We start from the raw sequence: 9429 nt of genomic DNA on the forward strand, positions 1-9429 counted from the left end.
TGCAGCCTTCTGTGTCAATGGCACCATACCCTTGGATACCGCAGCCTTCTGTGTCAATGGCACCATACCCTTGGATACCGCAGCCTTCTGTGTCAATGGCACCATACCCTTGGATACTACAGCCTTCTGTGTCAATGGCACCATACCCTTGGATACCGCAGCCTTCTGTGTCAATGGCACCATACCCTTGGATACCGCAGCCTTCTGTGTCAATGGCACCATACCCTTGGATACCGCAGCCTTCTGTGTCAATGGCACCATACCCTTGGATACCGCAGCCTTCTGTGTCAATGGCACCATACCCTTGGATACCGCAGCCTTCTGTGTCAATGGCACCATACCCTTGGATACCGCAGCCTTCTGTGTCAATGGCACCATACCCTTGGATACCGCAGCCTTCTGTGTCAATGGCACCATACCCTTGGATATTGCAGCCTTCTGTGTCAATGGCACCATACCCTTGAATACCGCAGCCTTCTGTGTCAATGGCACCATACCCTTGGATATTGCCACCCTACTGCTTATCTCAGTGTCATGTTCACTGGATGCAGCAATGTTTACAAACAGAATCCTTGTCCTACGTTGAGTTGTTCGTTAAGTCAGAGTTTTCTTGTTTTGCTCATTTGTTTAGATCCCGTGTAAGGCACTGCAGAACCCTTGTGGCACCATATAAATAAAGGATTATAATAATCATACATGTGATCATATGTGATTATGGGGATATGTATCAATCTTTATAAAGGGGACAGGTGGAGATATATGAGTGGCAAATATGTGACAAAAACAATAGTCATGTGGGTCCATGGTATTTGTATGCAGTCATTAGGTCGGCAGTGTCGACAATAAAAAGGTCCACCACTATTGGTCTACAGTCAGAAGGTCAACACATGAAAAAGTTTGACATGCATTAGGTCGATGTGGACAAAAGGTTGACACAAGCAAACGGTCGGCATGAAAACATGAAAAAGGCTGAAATGGAAAACGGTTGACATGAGCGTTTCATGATTTTTTTTTAAAACCGACTTGTTCATCCTTTACCATCCCAGTGGGCACAGAGGGAGAATATAATAGTGTGCCCAAAGCATGGCAAGCGCATCGAAGGGGCTGCGGTACACTAACATGGTTTCCATGTTGACCTATGTCAAAATAGACACCAAAGAAAGTGAGAAACTCATGTGGACATTTTGACCATGTTGACCAAATGCATGTCAACCTTTTTCATGTGTCAAACTTTTGAGTGTCGACCTAATGATACACACCCATCTCTGGGATAGTTAGAGGAACTAGAGCCCTAAAGCCAAAGTAGGGCTTACATAGGTAACATCCAGTTCAGGCTTCACCCCCTCCTGAAATGAGAGGTCATCTCAATGACTTTTTAACTTATGGCAGAAGCCGTGTACCCTAGAGGTAGTCCTTTATCAGGAATTGCAACTGGAAGCTATACAAGATCACCATGACACGCAGAGGCAGGAGAACGGACATGATTAGAAGGGGGCCCATATACGGACAGAGCAAGGTGTTTGATGCCTTCTAACAGAAGACAACTGTTGTCAGGATATTCGTATTTGGGAGCCCTTTGAGTCTGGAAGCTCTATCTGATGTGGGAAATGAAACTAGCATTATCAGGACAGCTTCAATATCAACCAATAATTTAACAAAGGGGAGAGTGTCTTAGTCAGGGCAGGCGACAGGGGGGGTCAAGGGGGACAAGTGAGACGGGCCCCAGCGATCTGAAGGGCCCCAGAGCTTCCATGCCCCATCACACCCACCGTCTGTTCTAGCTGGCCTGTCAGTGACCCTCGCGGCCCAGCCGTCTACTGTGTACCATCTGTGTGTGGCTGAAACTGACTCACTGTGTGCCACTGCTGTCTACTGTGTGCGCGCCCTGCCGTTCAGCACTTAGAGCCATCTACTCTGTGTGTGCACACGGCCTGGGGCTGCAGCCGCACAGCAGTACCCACCGCTGCTGGCACTGTGGCCTCAATCTCTGGCTCCTGTACTTTATAGCGCATGCGCAGGTCGTCTGTTCCGTGCCTGCTCGTGATGCTCGGCATTCTTTTGTGAAAGTGATAGGCCAGCAGAAGGCAGCAGCCAAGAGCCAGGCCAGCAGGACTGAGAATGAGAGAAGTCCACACTTGGAAGCAGGATCTGGAGCAGCGAAAGGTTAAATGTGTGGATTTGGGATTAGGTGGGGGCCCCAGAAATATCATTGTACAGGGTCTCAAGATTTCTATTGCCAGCCCTGGTCTTAGTATACATTGTGGCATATATTTGGACATATAGGGGGAAATTTACCAATATGAAAAACCTAGTTTTTCGTATTAGTATTTCCCCTACGACTGCATACGACTGTTTCAGTCGTATGCAAAGTCGTGTTCCGGAGGGGAATGTACAAAGCAGTCAGATACGACTGCTTTGTAACCCTCCGATGGTGTAATGATTCGTATTAGCTGGCCATACAGTATATACGGCCGCTAATACAAATTCGTACAGGCAGTCTGCACGGATCAGTCAGATCCGTGCAGGCTGCAAGGTGTAAAAAAATTGAAAAAATAAAATCAGGGAACCCGACAAATAGGGGTTCCCCGATTTTTAACAACCAGCCCCAGGCTCCAGGTCCGGGGCTGGTTCCCAAAATACGGGGGACAAAATGACTAGGGGGTCCCTAGCGGCCAATCAGGAGCCGCTAGGCGGCCAATAGCAGCATTCGGGGGCGGAGCCGCACGATGTACACAGAGTACCATGCGGCTCAGCTGTTCGGTCTGGTTCGCGTTCTCGGTTTGTTATTTTGCAAAGACCCCCTTGGACTACGTCGCCCTGGGACAGGTGAGTATAGTTTCCTTCCACAGCTTCCACCATGGATTTCGTCGGACCCGGACACCGACAGCGACGTCGACATGGACAGCGACGGTCGACATGGAGCAGAACGCCGACACAGGACCAGAAGACCAGGACATCAGGACCAGGGCTACCTACGGGAAGAAGATAGGTAAGTATCAGTATGTAAGGGCTTTGGATGTATTAAAGTTTTATTTTAAGTGTGTGTCAGTGTGTTTTATTTTACTATTTTCAATACTGTGGAACTACAAGTGCCAGCGGGCCCTTTAATGCCCCGCAGGCTGGGACTTGTGGTTCTCCAAGTCCCAGCTTGCGGGGGAGGCTTGCTGGGACTCATAGTTCACCAGTATTAGACAATAGTTTATTCTTTTTTTTACACCAAGATCAGCCCGGTGACCACAGCCCAGGGTCACCGGGGACAGCACCAGGCTTCAGCCTGGTCAGGTAAGTCCTGGATGGGGGGGGGACCCCTTCATTGGGGGGGTCCCCACTCCCCCAGGGCCCCTGGCCAGGCTGACCGGTCAGGGGGTTAATGTTTTGGCCGCGGGACCTTATATAATAAGTGTCCCCTGGCTGTGACATTACCCTGCTGGCTGGTTTGGCCTGGGGCTGGTTGTTAAAATACGGGGGACCCCTAGTCATTTTGTCCCCCGTATTTTGGGAACCAGCCCCGGACCTGGAGCCTGGGGCTGGTTGTTAAAAATCGGGGAACCCCTATTTGTCGGGTTCCCTGATTTTTAATTACCGGCCCACGGCTCTTTCAGCCTGGTGCTGGTTACAGCAGTGGGGGGGACCCCACGCTGTTTTTTTTTTTTTTTTATGGGCTGCTGCCCCCACAGCAGCCCCTAGAGGCATTACAGAGAGAGGGAACACCTCCCAATGGAACTGCCTTGGGTGACTGGCAGGTCGGACTTCCAATTGGAAGCCACTGCCAGTCACAGTGAAGCCGATGCAGTCTCACAGACTGCATCTGGCTTCACACAGTGGCAGAATTTAACTGGTGGGGCAGGGGGGAGGCGGAGGCCTGCAGCCCACTGGTAAAAACCACCACTAATGGAACCCAATGAAAGATAAAGTTTTAGCTTCTCTGGAGGGCCCATGGTACAGATTGCAAGAGATGGGAGGAGAAGTCCATGGCAACCAATCAGCTGCTCTGTATAATTTTATACTATGCAAATTATAGATGTTACTTCAGTGCTGATTGGTTGATTCACTTCTTTCTTATCACTGCTGCAATGCATCTGCCTCACTGTCTCCAACTCTGCTGGCAGCCTTCTGAGGTAGAGTGGATAAATATGTGATATTCTTGGCATCTTTCCAATGTGGTTTTACAAGGTGTTTATACTCTCAACAGATGCATTTCAACTTTTATTTTTTTATTAACGATGAATAGAGCTTAGATTTTGTCATCCCAATAGTTTCCAAGTAACTTTAAGTAATATGTTCCATGCAATGATTGCAGTAAAATGAGGCTTCATTTGTAAATAAATGGAGTGAAAATAAAATCACATTCTCAATATTCTTGTACTGTGCCAAGTTTAGGCTGTAGACTGCAAGGTTACTTTGCCCTCACATTCCTCAGACGGATGGAAACGAGCCTTTAAACGGCACCAGATGCCTTGTGTAAATATCAGGGTTATGCATGTTAAATGGTGCTTTAATGTCCCCTTTGTTTAACTACACCAGATTAGAGTTGTATGCTTTTTTCTGTTGCTTAGATCTTGATACTTTCTTAGAGGAAGTTGGTCTAGATCAGTGATGGCTAACCTTGACACTCCAGATGTCGTTGAACTACACATCCCAGCATGCCCTGCTACAGTTTTGCTATTTGACCATGCTAAAACTGATGCAGGGCATGCTGGGATGTGTAGTTCAACAACAGTTGGAGTGTCAAGGGTAGCCATCACTGATCTAGATTGATAGTGATGAGTCCATAAAAATTCCAACATTTAGTCACCTAGAAACCATACCTCCCAACATCTGTGTCTTGATAATTAGGATCCGCACACCCGGAAAGGGGGCGTGGCCTATAGAAAGGGCCATTTTTCGCCCTTCTGCATAGCTGAATAGACGCTGTGCGCATGTGCACAGCGTCTATTCCTTTCAGGCTGGGGGGACTCCCAACTGTTCCCCGCACACCGCGGGACACGGGAACGTCCCCAAAACCAGGACATTCCTGTGGAAAGTGGGACAGTGGGGAGGTATGTAGAAACTAAAGCTTAGCAACAAGTTCCACAGATAACTGTTAAGGTTATGGGGCCTACACACAGGGAGATATGCTGAGCATTCTGAGTGATGCTAGATCGCTCAGGATGATCACTCAGCACACAGCGATGTACTAGCGATGTGCACTGAGCAATCTGTCAGGACCAGTGTTCTCTGGCGAGAACACTGGCCCTGAGGGCTATTTCACACACTCCGGCTCCTGCCGAGAGGCGAAACCCCGCATGGCCAGGAAGCCGTGCAGCACACAGCAGTTTAGAATGGAGGGGATGGCCACAGCCCGGCAGCCGTCCCTGCCAGTGGTGGGATCCGGCTGCAACCGGGCGGCGGGGCCGTGGCCGTCCTGTCTGAATGGACACAATCGTGTCCATTAGTAACTACTATGCACAGCACGGTTCTGGCCGTGCGGGATTTCACAGCCAGGCAGGAGCCGGAGTGTGTGAAATAGCCCTGACACCGGCGATGACTAGATTTATTCGGCAATAGTGACGTGTGGGGCCATACATTGCTATTGCTATAGCCCAGTGGCGTAGATACTGTAAGGCAGCCCCCGCTGCTGCTTGGAGGAGCAGGGGCTGCGTGGGCGCCGGGAGCTGGCACACTGAGTGAGTGTGACAGTGTGTATGTCAATCTAAAAAAAACCTCTTCCCCCCCATCGTGGCTGCTGCCGTAGGCAGAGGCTGGTCCGACTCCTGTAGCTGCTGTAGCCGGAGCTAACAAAAATGGCTGCCCCCATAGGGCTACAAAAAGATGTCCGCCGTCCTCCAATCAGCAGCCATTTCATAGAAACACTAGAGCCGGGTAGAGAGAGGAAAAGGGGGCGGGGCCTAACGGAGGAGTGCTGCTCTGTGCTGGCCAGAGGAGCTGAAGTATGAAGTTTTGATGAACCCCAGGATCTATCTATCACAATATATGTGTCATTGTGACATATGAAAGCTTTGCTGGTGTGGGGTGTCATTTTGCTTAGAATATGTGTAGACTATGGGCGGAATTCAGTATACATACAGATGGTCGGCAGTTGGGATGCCGGTGGTCAGAATACCGACACCAGCATCCCAAAGGAGGGAATCTTGTCCCCAAAGCCTAATTCTTCCCCTAACCCCTGTACCTGCTGCCTAAACCTAACCCCCCACCCCCGCCTGGGCATCCTAAATTTAAGTGCCCCCTTCTATGTGTCTAGTCCTAACCCTCCCAAATACTGCCTAACCCCTGTACCTCACCACCTTACCCTAACTCTCCCTGCCCAGCATCTGTCCCCCTCTCACTGCCCATTATCTGTCCCCCATCCCTCTCTGCCCAGGATCTGTCCTCCTCTTTCTGACCATTATCTGTCCCCCAATCCCCCTCTGTCCAGCACCTGTCCCCGCCTTCCCAGCATCTGTCTCCTCCCCACCCTCTGCCCATATCTGCACCACTCTCTCTCCACACATATGTACCACCCTCTCCCTGCCCAGCATCTATCATCCTCTCCCTGCCCAGCATCTATCCCCCTCTCCCTGCCCACCATCTGCTCCCCTCTCCTTGCCCCTTCATCTCTCCCCCTTCTCTGTCAGGGGAGTTCAGTTGGCACAGTGCCTGCAACCCATGGCAATGAGCATGGAAACCCCCGCCAACGAGCATATAGGTAAAAAAATGTAATTAATATATTGCGGGGGGGGGGGGGGGGGGCGCCAGAAACTGTTTTGGCAGGCCGGGGGCGCAAAATTTCTAGTTACGCCACTGCTATAGCCCCTACACACGGAGCGGTGTAGGGGCATTTTCTAAGTCACTGTTTCCCAACCCTGGTCCTCAAGTACCCCCAACAGTGCACGTTTTCCAGACAACCCTTGCTGCTGCACAGGTGCACTCATTACTCACTAACATTTTAAAAAATACACAGGTGGAGCTAATTACTTCACTTGTGACTCTGTGAGGAGATCTGAAAAACATTAACTGTTGGTAGCTCTCAAGGCTTAGAAAACAGGTTCTCAAACTTGGTCCACAGGACTCCACACAGTACATGTTTTGCAGGTCTCCTCACAGAATCAAAAGTGAAATAATTAGCTCCACCTCATCATTTCAAATGTGCCAATGGGCAGTATTCAATGAGACTGATTCGCCATGTTCTACGGCAAATGTGTGCTATTTTTATACTCTAAGGTGAATCTATTTACTGAAAAAGTGAATCACCCTATTCAACGTGCAATATTTGCCAACGGCGACCAGTGAATGATGGACAATTCGCCGTCTGATAGTCTCCGCAATTCGCTGTGGTTTTTCAATGGGTTTTTCAATGTGATTCGCCGTGAGTGTATTCAATGATCAGATGGCGAATTGCTTTCTAAGTGATTTTCGCTGTGTGTCACCGTGTAGCAATCGCCATCTTTTTATGGTGAAGTTTTAAAATAAAGTTTTTTTTTTTTTATTTGGTGTAAAAAAATCTGGAATTTTATTATGTGAGGGGGCATGCTATTTTTATTATTATGTATGTATTATTATTCTTACAGCACATGAATATATATTTAATTTAAAAAAAAATATATATTTTTTTACACATAACAGCCAGCAGGGGGCCAAGAGCCGCTCATTAGATATTCATATATTCACTGCTCCCGATCATTACATATGCACGATTGGGAGCAGTGCAAGCAGCTCCCTACCCGGTCCTTTGGTAGCTCTCCCGGGGGGCAGCTTGTGCTGCCTGGGTCCCTGGGAGCCCTCCTTCCCCCCCACATACATTCTGGGGCAGGCAGGGAGACTTCCATCTCCCTGCCTGCCGCCGTCCCCCGGCTCCCTGCGGCAGTTAAGAATCGCCGTCAGGGGCAGCGAGCCCCTGCGGCATTGAATACTGTGACAGCTAGGGCAGGCAGCGAAGGCTCCCGCCCTCCGGAACACGGCAACTGTGCAGCGAATCCTAAACAGGATTCGCTGCACATCACGATTATTGTCATTGAATACTGCCCAGTGAGTAATAAGGGGAACCTTTGCACCTGCCAAATGACCTGGAAAACATGAACTGTGCGGAGTCCCTAGGACCATACTTCTTTCAATTGTGAAAAGAAGTCCTACACAAAAGCAATACGATATACTGTACTGTACATTATGATGGAGTAATGCGAATTATATATAGTGAAATGTTTATATACAGTATGTGATATACAGTCAGGTCCATAAATATTGGGACATCAACACAATTCTCATATTTTGGGCTCTATACACCACCACAATTGATTTAAATGAACCAAACAAAATGTGCTTTAACTGCAGACGTTCAGCTTTAATTTGAGGGTCTTTACATCCAAATCAGGTGAACAACGGTGTAGGAATGACAATGGTTTATATACAGTATGTGCCTCCCACTTTTTAAGGGATCAAAGTAATGGGACAAACTAAACAATCCTAAATCAAACTTGCACTTTTTAACTTTGTTGCAAATCCTTTGCATTCAATTGCAACCTGAAGTCTGGAATGCATAGACATCACTAGATGCTTGGTTTCATCCCTGGTGATCTCTGCCAGGCCTTTACTCCCTTCAGTTTTGTCTTCATCAAGTGAAATACATGCTCAATCGGATTCAGGTCAGGTGAATGAGTGACTTGGCCATTGCATAACATTCCTCTTATTTGCCTTAAAAAACTCTTTGGTTCCTTTTGCAGTATGCTTCAGGTCATTGTCCATCTGCACTGTGAAGCGCCTTCCGATGAGTTCTGAAGCATTTGACTGAATATGAGCAGATATTATTGCCCGAAACACTTCAGACTTTACCCTCCTGATTTTGTCAGCAGTCACATTATCAATAAATTCAAGGAAGCCAGTTCCATTGACAGCCATACATGCCCACGCCATGATCACCACCATGCTTCACTGATGAGGTGGTATGTTTTTTGATCATGAGCAGTTCCTTTCCTTCTCCATAATCTTCTCTGTCCATAGGATGTTGTTCCAGAAATGTAAAGGTTTTTGTAGATGTTGTTTTGCACTCTAATCTGGTCTTCCTGTTTTTGAGGCTCACCGATGGTTTACATCTTGTGGTGAACCCTCTATATTCACTCTTGTGAAGTCTTATCTTGATTGTTGGCTTTGACACATGCAGTATACACCTACCTCCTGGAGAGTGTTCTTGATCAGGCCAACTGTCGTGGAGGGGTTTTTCCTCACCAGGGAAGTAATTTTCTGCTTAATTGATAATTAAATAATGAGGGAATAGCCCACACCATTCCATGAAATAGCTTTTGAGTCGATTGTCCCATTACTTTTGCTCCCTTAAAAAGTGGGAGGCACATATAGAAACCGGTGTAATTCCTACACCGGTCACCTTATTTGGATGTATATGCCCTGAAATTAAAGCTAAAAGTCTGCAGTTAAAGCACGTATTGTTTGGTTCAATCC

This window comes from Crinia signifera, chromosome 2 (assembly GCF_055691185.1).
Source record: "Crinia signifera chromosome 2, ASM5569118v1, whole genome shotgun sequence".
In the NCBI taxonomy this organism is placed as follows: Eukaryota; Metazoa; Chordata; class Amphibia; order Anura; family Myobatrachidae; genus Crinia; species Crinia signifera.